The sequence below is a fragment of the Marmota monax genome, unplaced genomic scaffold (assembly GCF_021218885.2).
Source record: "Marmota monax isolate L192 unplaced genomic scaffold, Marmota_monax_Labrador192_F-V1.1 WCK01_AAM20220418_F8-fsc00049, whole genome shotgun sequence".
NCBI classification, from domain to species: domain Eukaryota; kingdom Metazoa; phylum Chordata; class Mammalia; order Rodentia; family Sciuridae; genus Marmota; species Marmota monax.
The window spans coordinates 11,805,105-11,820,644 of NW_026694221.1; positions in this window are offsets into that span (position 1 = coordinate 11,805,105).

The following is a 15,540-nucleotide window of genomic DNA, read 5'->3' on the forward strand; positions in this document are numbered from 1 at the left end:
TAAATATCGCATGAAGGAGTCACATGAGTTCTTTTTTTATATTTTTTAGATGTACTTATTTATTTCTTCTAATTTGTTATACATGACAGCAGAATGCATTCCAGTTCATATTACACAAATGGAGCACATTTTTTCATTTCTTGGGTTGTGCACAAAGTAGAGTCACACCATTCATGTCTTCATACTTGTACCTAGGGTAATGATGTCCATCTCATTCCACTATCTTTCCTACCCGCATGCCCCCTCCCTTTCGCTCCCTCCCTTTACATGAGGAGTTCTTGAATGAAGTTGTTTCTTTGGTTCAGCAGTGTCATTAAGCCACATTGTGATTCAAATTGTGCTTGTAAAATGCAAAAAGTATAAATGCAATGAAATATGCAAAATGCTCTAAATTCCTCCTAAGGTAAAAAAGGAACATAGCATATAAAAATTAAATAAAATTGAAAATGCTCCCCACAAGCAGCAAGTAAAATATGTGTAGAATTAGAGATCACATATCTGTAAAAAGATTTCTTACAGTCCTTTGAAAATTGAGGGATGAACAACCGAACTAGAAAAATGAAAAAAAAAAATCAATAGGCAATTTACCAAAAAATATAAACATGACACATAATATATGAAAAATATGTCCAAACTCACTTACAATTAAAGAAATCCAAAACAAAATAATGATTTAGAAAGGATGAGAGATACAAGTTCCCACCTATCTGATTGGTGATTTTAAAAATTATGACAACATATTCTGTTACCCAGGCTGTAAAACAAGCACTCTTATGCATTGCTGGTGGGAATGTCAACTAATACAACCATTTTGGGGAAATTTGGCAATATCAAAATTATATAGGCATTTACCTTTTTCCACTCCTAGGAATTGACCTTGATAATACATCTCCATCAGTATGAATACACACAAGTACTCCTTTCAGTATTTTTTGTAACTGTAAGATTTGAAACAAACTAAATGTCTTGTGTATATGTGTAATTTAGTATGGATGATAATATGTGAAAGATCTTTATTAACTAAGATACAGTTTTAAGTGAAAAGAGCCAAGTGCAACAGAGTATCATAGTATATATAATACACCCTAAGAAAATGTATACATATCTTCTCATTTGTGCAAATAGAAACACAGGCAGAATAAATCAGTACTAATAAGATTTAACTAATAATTCCTAAAGGAGTTGGTAGAGACTGAGGGAAGAGTTTGGAAGGTTGGGAACAGGGAAGAAAGGCTGAGAGGCAAGTGACATTTTTCTGAGTATACCTTTTTGAAATATGTGTTCTGACTTTTGGAATCATGATGTTAGTCATATTTAACACATAGTTAAAATGAATTGATAAGTAGGAGAAACCTAAAATGGAATGCACACAGTAACAAATTTGGAAATTAGTGTTTTGACTATATTGTAAGGCTTAAGAATTCAAAAAATGGTATACAAATATTGATAATTACTATATTTGCTTTTCACTGGGGTATAGGTTAGCAATTCAATAACTACTTTTTATGTGTTCTAGGATTGTTCAAATACATTGTGGATTATAAGACTCCAATTTCTCACTGTTGGAAAGAGACATGGAGCAGGCTAGAATGAACCTCATGGTAGAGGTTTGGAATTCAAGGTTGTTAGTATGAAGTTATGCTTTTTAATGTATTTAGAAATAGATATTAATAAGGATGCTAGTGAGTGCATCTGGAGTGTATGCTATGTGTACACGCGCATGTATTTCCTATCTGCTCTCTGTGAGAGCCTAGACACAATAACACCTTGGCAACGAGTCAACTCTGCATTCAGATCTTGGTTTCATCTGCAAACCATTTTTTTATAGTAAGATGAGCCAGGGCTTCTTGGCTGATTCCAGAGCTAAGGCAAGAAAAGTACTAAAAGAGCCTGAAACATCTTATGGTGGCAAAAAATAAGGAAATGGTCGGAAATTGATGGTACCTATAAAAAGGGAGCTCCCCAAGGTCATACTTGGAGAAAACAACAAAATAAATAAGACCATTAGATTCTAACCTATAAAACTAAATAAATATCCGAGTCCATATTAATACAAATGTGTGTGTCTATATATATAGACACACACACACACACACACACGCACACACACCTGGGATTGTACCTAGGGGTGTTTAACCACTGAGTCACATCCCCAGCCCTTTTCATTTTTTATTTTGAAACAAGGTCTTGCTATGTTGCTTAGGACCTTGCTAAGTTGCTGAGGCTGGCTTTGAACTTGTGATCCTCCTGCCTTGGCTTCCGGAGTCGCTGGCATTACATGTGTGCACCATCATGCCTGGCAAATCAAAAATATTCTTATGTGTACCTTTCTTTCCCACAATATCTTCATCTATAAAGACAGGGCTAGTAATATATAGCTTGCAATGTTGTTATGAGAATAAATTTAGGGACAGGGTTTGAAAGAATAGCTCAAAGCACATGGAATCTTTCCATAACTTTTAAATTAATGATAAATGTTAATTTATTTCCCTGACTCATTCTCTTTGTACCCAGAAAACCAGAATGTCACAATTTTGAAATCTAAAACCTAATCACTGCTAAACTTTTTTTTTTTTTTTGTACTGAGGATTGAATCCAGGGGTGCACATCCCTAGCCCTTTTTATATATTTTATTTAGAGACAGGGTCTTGCTGCCTTGCTTAGCACCTCACTGAGTACAGCTTTGAACTCAAGATCCTCCTGCCTCAGCCTCCTGAGCAGATGGGATTACAGGCTTGTGCCACAGCACCTGGCACTGGTAGACTTTTCTTTCCCTTTTAGAATGACAGTATTAGGCAATTTTAGCTTTCTTATTCAAAAGGGAACTGTCTACCTATTGACTTGCCAATGACATTTAACCTAGAGTGGTCATTAGGAATTTATCATCATTTCCCTATACATTCTGTCTTCGGCTTGGTCGCTTCCAGGTACCTTGTGGAGGGAGGCTGTTTTCTGCGCACGCCCTGGATAGCTGGCGGGTAGGGAGCGCTGCAAGCTAGAAAAAGAAAACTGTCCCCCCACCCCCACGTCCAATCACTCTTCCAGGTTCAGCCACTATCATCTGAATGAGGACGCTGAACTCCCATGGAAGTAGTTCCGGTTTGGCTACAGAAACACTTTCAGCACTTTTTCTGTTTCAATATTTGGCTGTTCTATTTTTAGGGTTGTTAAAAAGAGTTTCATGAACCTATTTTCTATGGATTCTGTCCTCTCCTTCAGTTAATATGATCCTTAAAGGCACGGAATGTTTCTACTTTTCTTTGCTAATCCCTCAGCATCCAATTTAATAATCTGCACACTGGACTTGATGCTATCAATCTAGTTTTGGGTGCAAACTAATCTTAGGAAACAGATATAAATCGAAGTCTCCCTCTGTTAGAAAGAGATAGTACTACCTGCTTTTTACCTATTATACAGAAACGTATGCTTTCATCATTTTTTAAGTTAGAAAAAAAAAATACACGGTGATCTATTGTATAAGCATTTTAAACTTAGCATAAATATAGATAATTGAACAGTACACTCTTATTTAACTTAATCAACAGATATTTAGCAAGCATTCGCAATAGCCCTGACACTGTCTTAAAAAGAGAGAATAAATAAAACATGGGGCAAATAAAAAATAATATCTTTCCTCTGTAGATTTACAGTCACATAGAACACAACCAATGTGTAAAGGATACACCAAGGCACAAAGTTCAAGTGACTCTTCTGAAATTATTAAAAGGCTTCACGGAGAAATTATCAACTTGAGTTAAGTTGGAAAGACAACCCAGCAACATTATGGAGAACGAATAAAAAGGAGAACTGATTTTTAAGTAAGGAGACCAGTTAGGTGGAAATTGTAAAAGTCCAGGCTGGATAAATAACATCTGTATCAGTGAGAGTGCTAGCACCCAGCACTACTCAGGCCTCATAGGAGGAGCTGATAAATATTTATGAACTTAGTGAAAGAGTAAACTAAAAGAGACATTAAATGTTAGAGTAGATGTGATAAGGTTAATGATTTAGTCATTTAACAAATACATATTGTGCATCTACTAAATGTCAAACATTGTTCCAGTGGATGAGGATCTCAAGTTAATAAAACAGAAATGTCAAGAAATGTACATTCTAGCAGGGAAGAAAAATTGACAAATGTAAGTTGGACATGTATAAGTACCATGAAAAAGATGCTAGGAGGTCAACACAACAGTAGGGGGGTGGGTTTGTACATGGGGTCATCAGAAAAGACCTCTCTCATAGAAACCTCCTTCAGCAGAGAGGTGAGGGAAGGAAGATAGGGGATTTTGTGAGTATCTTGAGGAAAAATGTCCAGGCAACGGTGGAAACTGGTGTTTCTTCCACGGAGAAGTGGAGTGAAGCAGAAGATGAGGGCAGAGGAGTGTTGATCTTGGGTTGATTGTGACTGATGTCCTTGAAGACGCATGACTGTTCCGTAGGTCCTATGTGCAGATGGTAAGTGGGCTCTGACAACCTTGGCTGTAGCTCTGCAGATGGTGAAGGCGAATCTCCAGAGTACTCAGGCTCCAACCCATCAAGGAAAGGGAGGACTCAAGAAAGGGGGACTCCAAGCTTCCCTGTTGGATTCCTAGTACCATTCGACCAGATATAGAGTTCAGGGAAAGCAGGCTGGGGTGTGGGGGTTGTGGATGATTTCATTTAGGATATGGTGAGTTTGAGGTATCAATCAGGTACCCCAGGGGAGAAGCTCAGTAGGTACTTATTGTAGGAACCTGTTGCTCTAGAGAGACTTCAGAATCGGAATTGAGAACCTCACACTTACTGGTGATGGTTGTGGGAGATGATGTGGTCACCAAGGGGGGATGAGGGAAGAAAAGGACTGGTATCAACACCTGAGAAGTTACCAACATTTTAAGAAAGGGGGAAAATTCTTTTAAGAAATAAATGAGGGTGTGAACTAGGCTGAGAAGAAATGATTAGAGGTGAGAGAAAAGTAGAAATGTGGTGTCATAGAAGTCAAAAGAGAAGAGATTTATCAAAAACACAGAAATGATCGACATTATCCAGTGAGGAAATGCCAAAGGAGGAGGGGGATAGAGGGGAGGTAGAGGGTAGAGGGAGGGGAGAATCTTAAGGCATTAGTATGGATTATCTTTTTGAAGAATTTTGGAGTCAAAGAAAGAACTGAAGGAGGTATTAGAAGAAAACAAGGCAATAGAGATGAAGCCACTCTTGATTTTGTTTTTACTTTAAGGGTGATGTTTGTAGGTTTGGAGAATGAATATATAGAGAGAAGGAAGCTGAAATAATAGGAAACAGAAGAAATAGCTAATTGAGCAAACTCACAAGAAACAAAACAACCAGAGCATCCTGCTTGGAAGTCTGGTTTACTGGTTAGAAGACCTCCCTTTTAAAAAGAAAAAAAAATCCTGTCTTTATTTCAGATTTTGATATTTTATAATGTATGGATTTTTGCATTAATTTTTATTTCTAAAATTGTTTCATTAAAATATTATTTATCTTTTGCATGTTTTTGGTTTATTGATTACACCAGAACCCTTGTATACACACACATACACACACACAAAAAAAACACACTTCCCACCAATGAAAATGTTGTAGAATTAATCATTCGGGAAGAAGATTAATCTTGGGGAGTAGGGACATAAGACGGAAAGTGTACATGAATACATTGGGACTCAGGACCTGACTGCAGACAAACAGAAATGCTTAGTGAATTCCTTGGTAAAGGAAGCTAAACAAAAAGGGTCTCACTCTCTGTATCTGGACTTGGCTTTGATTAGATCTTCATGGAATCATTCTTCTATAACTATTCCCTGCAGCTTCAGAAGTTTTCTGTCAGGGACAAACCACTATCCAGCAAAAATATACCAGACCATTGCTGATGAGCTCACATTATTATCAAATTATGAACCCATGCAGTACATTTCCTTATTTTAGTACATTTCTTTCCTTTCTTATAGCACAATTTATGTCCTTCCCCTTGTGAGAGCTTTTTCTCCGTTTCTGATACATTCATGCAATAGATTTATGAGTTTCATATCTTTAGTACTTTTCTAACAGCATAAAGTGCTGCCCACATAGTTGATTGGCATAGTTTTTATTTCTTGCTGAAACCTAATTTAATTTTTTATTGCTGCTGATTTACAATTTCACTGGTGATAAAGAGAGTGAGGAAATATACTTGTATTAAAGCTTACAGCATTATAAAAATAGCTAGTTGTTGGCAAAATGTCCCACTAGTCAGTCATGTAAACATAAGTAGTTGTTTTGTCAGATATTGATAAAGGAATAGACATCTATTCAAACTTTCATTGCCAGTGATGTGACAGGAAGCATTTAACATCTAGTTCTCCTATATATTTTGTGTTTGCCAATTCCTGTGGTGTAAATGCTCGTGGTTGGTTTCAAGCTACTAAACTGACATTATTGAATATAGAATGGGGAAGAGTGGCACAGTAACTCACTGTCATTCATTATCCACCATATGGATAAAATAAATGTAAATAATGAGTACACATAGCTGTGAAATGTAGTGAAATAACTAAGATGTGATGAGTTTTTAAATGAGACTTAATAATAAATTCTCAGTTTATCCAATTTAATTTTTAATAATGGCTAGGAAAATTCTTTTAATAATGGCTGGCAAAATTCCTGAAAAGTGAACCTCAGCTCTAATGAACCTATGTAGTCCAGCTTCAATACACCATTGCTCCTTACTAACTTAATGAAAGGGCCTGGTTATGAGTTAACAAACGAAGCACAAAACTCCCTATTGACTGGAATAGCAGCAGTTCTGAGGGCTGGTGGCTGCCTACTTTAAAGGCACAACAGAGAAACCAGGAGATTCAGGAAAAGGAGATTCTCAAGGCAATGGTATAAGATTAAAATGTATAATCATTACTGTAATTATCCTCTGAACAGTTCTTAATACTTTCACATATCTAGCTTTGTGATATCCAAGGGAGGCCATGCCACTGAGTCTGCCCTACTCTGTTGTGTTACTTTGTTTAGGAGATCAAAATGTCAATTTTCCTATGCAGGTTTATAAAAACCAAGGACCCACTCTGGTATTGGAAAATGAAGGGTCATCATAAAGATAATTAGTCTTCTCAAATATAATAGAGGGGGGACTATTATTTGCAGAGTAATGCCTCTGGGGTCAAACCTCCTTTTAGCAAAATAAGATTTGGCATGCTTGTGATGGAAGAAAAGTTCCCTTTTCTCTGTTCTTACACTGAAGATATATTAAGAATATATCTTCATGTGATCTCCACTCTAGGTTTCTTTAGATGTGCTGTCTTCTGGACTCACATCCCCAGGGTTTGGATTACTTCTTAGGTTTGAAAGTCCTGGACTTAGAACATCCACAGATTCTAATTATTGGAAGAATAACCATTCAGAGGGGATGGGCACAAGAAATCCAATTGCTGATGTGCTGCTCCAGAGCCCCAGCTTATCTCACCTAGAGAAAGATGGGAAATACAAACCTGTAGCCATTTCTATTTCTAGAGACAAAACATAATACTGGAATGCTACTTCTTCATGAATAGAATTACTACATAGAATTGCTTTTTATTTACATATTGCTTAATGAATTTCCATTCTTTGAGAAAATTACATTTTTAATATTTCTCTATTCTGGCTATGAAATCTGCCAGTCAAAACGTGTATTTTTGGCATAAGGTAGTGGTTTCCCAGTGATCTTCCCAGTAGGACATATTTCCTGAGCAGTTCAACTATGCCATTGAGTTCTGAGTAAGAGTTTATCAAAAAAAAAAAAATTCAAGTTTGAAAACCACTGGTAAAAAGGAACCGAGGCTGTACCTTTGCTATAGGACAAAAGAAAGAATTAATCTGAAAGCACTGGAAAGCCACTGTTGGAATTTAGACTGTGATACAAGCCAGTTGGTTTAAAGCTAAAAGAGATGTGGAGAAAAAAGCCCTCAATATTAAATTGAAGATTGTTGTTCTGATATCATTCTTACTCAAGGACTATTGATTTTTTTAAAAAAAAATCAAGCTGTTTAAAAATGTTGTGCTAAGGATGAAACCATATTCAATGACAAATGGACTACATAAACTGTCTTCACAGGACCCTTATCAAAGCCTTTCACATGGTGCTTGCATGGTTTGTTTTGATGGGCAGAATCTGAGTCATACACCCTTATCTACCTTCATTATTATGGATATGAACATGGTTCCCTAGACTCTGGCTAGTTCCACAAAAGAGATATTTTAAAAATGCAGCCTGATAAATTCTCCATTCAGTGAGAGCTGGAAAATGTTTTATTCTACTGTATTGTAGTTTAAAGACATCTGACCCGAGTTTCTGCAAGAAGTTGTCTTTATAGGGAGAATATTTAGGTACAGTTCTTAAATATAACTCTCCTTTCTCTTCCACCTTTTCCAAATCAGGTTTAAGTGCTTCCCCGACCCCCACAATTAACAATATGGGAGAACCTAGAATGAAAGACAGGAATTAGGAAAGAAGGGATTTAGAGCTTTGCTAACTATCCAGAAAAGCATTTTGGAGGTGCCGCAGTCTGGCTGGGCACAAAATCACGAGCCACCACACACCTTGTAGATTCAAACAGCAACTCTTTATTCTCGAACTGTCACCGGCACTCTACACACACGTTCTGGGGAAATCCACGTTCTGGGCCCAAATCACGTTCTGGGCAAAATCCCAAAATACTCTCTGAATCCCAGGAGAACTCAGGCGCACCTGAGGCAGCAGGATATGCCCTATTCCCAGCAGGGTACACCTTAAACCTGGAACCACCCTAAACCCTGATTGTCCTAAACCGGGAACGCCCTAAACCCGGATCTGCCCTGGTCCTTGAGCAAGGTCACCTTACATGCAATGACACTGCAAATGACCTGGGTCATGCCATGTGTCATTCTTACTTAGCAATGGCCCTCAGCATGGAGGAACGTCAAGCTTTCTTCACAGCCATGTTAATATGGATTAGCCCAACTTTTAGGGAACTAACTTTTAGTAATCTAAGATTACTTTTTTTTTCCAAGAATAAAAGCTTGAAAAAAAGCTTCATTTTCAAAGCTGTATTTTCTCCTATAGATTCTCCCCAGTTTGTGCAACTGCTCTTTTTGATTTTCATAATTTAAAAGTAGAAAACGATTTAATTAGTAGGTGGGGGGAAAAAAGAAGCCTGTTGTTGGAGTTTGCAATGTCAGTCTCTCTCAATTTATGAGTAAGTGTGTTTACTGCAGTCTGGCATTATACCAAGATTACCTGAGTTTCTTATAACTCTGAGGAAGAAAACCTTACTGTCCCCACTTTGTAGATTAGGAAATTGAGGCTCAGAGGGGTGACATGAATTATCCAAGGTCACTCAGCTACAAAATAGTAGAGAAAATATACAAATCCCAGCAGACTGATCCCAGGTTCTGAGAACTTAATTGCATTCTATATAACATTAGAGTAAAATGAAATGCAACACAGCATCAAGAGATAACACAAGACAGGACTTTCTCTTTTCTTGGGGCTGATTCAAGCTTTGCTTCTTAGCGTTTATCTATTCACTAGGCAACTTTTTGTTTCCATACATTATGCAAAACCTTCTATGTCTCTAAATTTTTACTATGTGCCTTATGTAATAATTTGTATAAGGTCAGACTTGCATAAGTCAAGTGTTGAGCAACCTGGTGAACATCTGTACATCTTTCTAACATAACCAATTGACAGGGAAAGGAAAACCAGGGGAGGGAAAAGTTTCTACTTGGAACTTGAAAGAGTAAGCATTATAGGGAACACAGTAGTGAAGATGGAGAGAAAAACAAAAATTTTGAGAAAGGCACAGTAATTGGAAAGAGAAGTTACCTCTTAATTGATTATATTGTCTTGGCTCCTGTGTCTCTTGCCATCACTGATTCCTCTTACTCTCTTTTCTACCTCATATCTTTTTCTTGCTTTGGACTTTCAGTGCCTTGTGGCTTTGTGTTCCTTCTATGCATATCACAGCTTTTGCTAAACTATCCAAGAAAGTTCAGTTTATTCATTCTTTCATCCAAAAATTATGTAGCCTGAATTAGATGTCTCTACTATACGTTCCCTTGACACCTATTTCTTTCCCATATTTCACACCTTTTAGAAGGTCTTACCAGTTCACAGGAAATTCCTCTGTCTCCCACTTCAGCCCAACATAAATTTGTGCCCAAAAGTCATCTTTTATACTAACCCATTCCTCTATCAGTTATACTTGTCCCAAAATCAGTCACCCAGAATTTCGTTCTCTGGCAATGTGAAATTTTTGTTTTGTTTTACCATTTTGTTTAAAAGGCAATGAAGCAACTGCATTAAAGACATTTTTTAAATAACTCTTCAATATTATCGCTTGGGGGCAATTATTTAAAGTGTTAGAATATAAATGTAGCATTTAATGTTGCTGAACTCCAGCTAAGTGTTCTGTGTTGAATAGTACTTGCTTTGAATCTAGTGCTACTAAATGTCAAAATTAAAAGATGCTAAAAATAGAATAATGTGTCCACTACAGTACGTTGATTAATGATGTTGATTACAGTATGTTGATTACTTCACAATGAGAGTAATGTATGAAATTTCACCAAGAGAATGGGTCAGTCTCTTTAGGTGGTTTGATCTTGTATAATGTGGTTGTCCCTGCCCCCTGTATGTTCATGTATGGTTTTATTTTTCTCTAAACCAGATAGAACTCACTAGTTTACATTAAAATATCTAGTCATGCCAACTGCCTTATAGATAGTCTCTACTATGAAGGGAATGGAGAGGAGAGAGTTCATTCGGTTCCTTCCCCCCTTTTCCTTCCTGATTCTGTCTCCTGGGCCACACTAGTTATCCTTCTTTTGTGCATAGCAGTTTAGAGCAATCGTCTTTTCAACTTGAGCATGCTCTACAGATTCAACTGTAAGCCTATCAGCTTATAAAAGTGTTACTTCCCAAACTAGATATTTCTCCTTAGGGGAATTCTGTTCAATATGATTGTTTTCTTCTCTGGACAAACCTGTATCTGCAGGCTGTGACCAGCTTTGCTCTCAGACTGAGGAGCAAAGTCATTCTTTGAAAAAAGATAAAGGGAATCAAAGGAGAAAATATGAACAGAATATTTCCTAGGGGTACAATTGTTCTCCAATTCCTGGTCCCTCTCCTTCCTGAAGCCAGGCTGCGATTTTCCTCGTGTGTTTTGTGAAACACTTCATTTTCTAATAATTCCTTTTTTTAAAAAAATGAGATTTGCTAGACTATTGATTTGTCAAATTTATTTATTTGTATTTTTTGTAATTTTTTTTTTTAATTCTTCCAGTGCTGAGATGGAGCCCAGAGCCCTGTGAATGCTGGGCAAGCACAGTATAACTGAGCTATGTCCCTACCTAGACTTGTCACCTTAAAACCATAATTAACAAATTCCCCTATAAAAGTATTACTTTTTATTATCATTGCCACTTGATTGAAAATGTCTTTGGGCAAAGACTTTATTTGTCTTGCTCACTATTTTATTCTCAGCACTTAGAATCCTATTTCCCAAACACTTAATAATAAGTATATTTTGAAAGACTGTAGAGTTATTGACTGCCAACTGTGTAGTAAGCACTATTTTATGCACTGTGATTAGAAAGATGGAAGATAGATTCTTTGCCGCACATTGCTTAAAGTTTAGATTATTCCCAAATCAATCTAAATCTGCTTGGACTTTATCCCTTGCCTTTGCTAGGACTCTCCAAAGGGGAAATTTTGGCTCCAATGGCAAAATTTCATGAGGGACAGAGATAAAACTAGGTCTTGAGGACAGTTGGAACCTGTGACAAATGTGTTCAGGACTTTTCTCTCTTTCTTATGTTTATCAATAGGTTGACTTCACTACATCAGACTCATTTTCTTCTCGTTATAAAACAGTAGCCACCAGCAGTTTTCAAGTTTATATTATTCCAACTGCATCACTCAGAAATTCACACTTCCCACAGTTCCAGTGTGAAAATTTCTTGGCAAGCCCTCCAATTGACTCTGTTTTTGTTAAGTGCTCTTCTCTGGGCCAATTTCTGTGGAGGGAGACATAGAAAATCCCTCCACAGGGAGGGATTATTTTAGTTCGGGTTTCCGTCCCTACACTAATCACCATCAGCAGGATGGGTAGGAAGATGGCACCTTCCAATCTTAGCCATCTGGATGTGGCAGGGCCAGAATGGGGAGTGGGTGTTCTGGGCAAACAAAATTTAGTTTTCTCTTTACCTCCTCATCCTCACATCCATCAACTCCTTTCTCTGACTTTTGTGAATAATCATTAAATGTTCATTTAGTATAAAACATAGTGATGGGCTCTTAGACAAAATTCTTAGATTTTTGTATATCAAAACTGATTTTTATGCGTCAGGGTTGTGGCTCAGTGATAGAATACTTGTCTTACATGTGTGGGGCACTGAGTTTGAACCTTAGCACCACAGAAATAAATAAAATAAAGGTATTGTGTCCATTTACAACTAAAAAATGGGCTTTAAAAATAGATTTTTATAAGATAAGCAAACATCTTTTTTTATCCTTATAATTACCACATGATCTTTTCTGCATTTATTTTCCAGAGTTATAGCATAGTAACTTTAAGCATTGGTTTATTTGGACTACCTCAGCATATATGAATTGGGTGATTTTATCTTTTGTTCTTATCCTTGCCATCTCTAATCTGTCAGGCAGTCCCAAATCTATACCATCAGGCTTGTTTGTGCTACTTCTCTATCCTTTTATCATGGTTCCATTAACTCACATCCAAGGATGTCAAGAGAATAAATAGCCCAATAAAACAAAAGAATATACTTCCCGATTTAAAAAGAAAGAAACATACAAGAAATACATAAATCATACTGTATGACAATAGCCCAGAAGATTGCTCTTCTTGGGAGGATCTTCGTATTTCCTACAGAAGAAAAGAAAAATGGAATTTCCATCCTTTGCATCAGCACTTGACAGCAGGAGTTATTGTATATTGAGCACCAAAAAGAGAGATGGGCATCAGAAATAGTTTTGGCTGTAGTTAAGCATGAACCCATGGAACATGATGGTACATTTCTCTGATGATGGTCTTACAATCTGAGACAATTAAAACATAAACCTAAGAAATATTTAATAAAACATTTGCTCTTAGTGAAACATGACCCCTTACAACATGGGCTCAGCATGCCAACTCCTATCACTTAATGTCACACCTATATAATGGAGACTCATGTCTCCATGAATGTTTCCCAGATAAACAGAAGGCACTGTTCAAGAGTAATAAACACCTGGCACACAGGTACCTAAGAGTCCAAATAAAGATAAATTTGTTAGGCTGACCCAAATGTTCCCTGGATCTCAAATTAATCTAATGTTATCTGACATTTGGCACTTTCTCTATCTAAAGCAAAAAGACCACTCTTTGTACAGTGTCTCATCACTCTCTTTCAAGAAATAGTTGTTATTTTGCTTTCTGGGGCTCACATGCTGCTTCAGTAGGGTAAACCGTGATCTGCAAATGTAGTACCCAAACTGGAGCAGAATATCATTCTTGGTCATTCTAAATCAAAACTCTGATTCCTGGAATTAATGCTAACATAAGGTTAAGCCTAACATCAAAGGGGAACTTCTAAATTAAGTTGTTTAGAGTTGTTTAGGTTCTCTAAACAACTTAATTTAGAAATAAATTATATGAGCATTTAAAAATGCACTTTAGATGTTTCTTAATTTAAGTTCCTAGTTTTACAGCTAAAGAAACTCCAAGACTCCAAGAAGTCATTTCCCCAAGGTCATAGAGATTTTAGTGACACTAAAATGCACTAAAACATAATTCTGTTTTACCTTGATTATGGAGAAAATGAAAATGTTTAACTGTTCAAAATAGGTTCTATATATTTTAATATGCTTACAATGACAAAGAATTTTTTACTGTCAATAGAAAGTCAGATTGGCAAGCAGTCAGCAAGTTTATCTGCAATTTTGTATAAATTCATAAATTAGAAATCACCATTACCTTCTCGGAAATAAAAATTCAGCAAAACAAGCTTCAAGAGAAAGAAGGCAACGCTGTGGGCAGAGAAATCACTGGGGTCACCAGATGTACAAGCAAGTGTTTACTTGCCCCAACCTCCCCCATTAGATAAGACAGACTTACACTATTATTATTTCTATCACAAATATTTTATAATCTAACCTAACCTCCATTGTTCTCCCAGAGCCAGCTCTGAAATGCATTCTAGCTCTTCAGAATCTATTCTCCTGTTCTGGTCAAAGCCTATCTTCTGTTGTCTAGAGGCCTGGTATTTCAAATAACAGTTTGGTGACAGCTAAGACTGTAATGAAAGCTTGTCCTCATCTGTCCCACTGGAACATAAACTGATGTTCTTCTGCCTGAAACAGGCAAGATGGCCATAGAGTCAAACAGAAGAGACCATTGAAATCATACTGCATGTACCCTAGCTCTCCCAATCACCTGTCCATTTTATTTATTCAGAAGTGACAGCTCTCTAGAGGACTACAACAGACCTGTTGCATTCAAGTGCTCTAAATGAATTTTTATATTTCAAAACTTCCTTATTAAGGTAGTTTGATTTCCTAAATGACTCTTTAAAACTTTCAACTAATACATAAAAACAAAAAGGGTACATATTAATGGAGTTCCATGTAATGTTTCAGTCAGGATAAACACAGCTATTTTCTCAAACATTTGTCATTTCTTTGTGGTGAAAACCCCCAAAGGATCTTTTATTCTTTCTTTTCTTTTCTTTTTCTTTTCACACTGGGGATTGAACTCACAGGCAATTCACCGCTGAGCTGCATCCCCAGCACTTTGTATTTTTTTTTATTTTAAGGTAGGGTCTCACTAAGTTGCTTGGTGTCTCACTAAATTGCCGAGGCTGGTCTTTTTTTTTTATTATTTTTTTTTATTTATTTTTTTTTTATTTATTTTTTTTTTAGGCACAAAGATGTTTATTGGCAAATTACTCTTAAAGCTCAAAAACTGCTAGCAACCTAAATGCCTTCAAATTGGGAATTTGTTAAGTATTTTATGAAAATCCACACCATAGGCACAAAGAAACCATTAAATAATGGTTATCAAAAGCTTTTTAAAGGGTTGGGGATGTGGCTCAAGTCTTAAACTTGCAATCTTCCTTCCTCAACCTCTCGAGCCACTGGGATTGCAGGTGTGTGCCACTGTGCCCAACAAAATCTTTTTTTTTCTTGCTTTTGGAAATGTGCAGTTGGCTAGTGTTCTGTATAGTCAGCTTAATGGGCAATATCACACCAGCACTTGCTCCCTTCTAATCACAACTCAGGAACCATTCATCAAGTTTCTCATCTCTTCCTCCCTGCGACTCTCCCCAGTCTTTGGTAAATAATGACCATTCTACTCCCAACTTATATAAGATCAAAGGTATTTTATTCAATCATGCATTTATTTTATGTCATAGTGAAATTTAAATAAAAGGAAATTCAATTAACTTTGCTATATTCTGCAGGAAGCAGATTAAGGAAATCATAAATCCAGTGATAATGAGACAGAATCAAGTCTAGTTGCATATACATCTCAGATG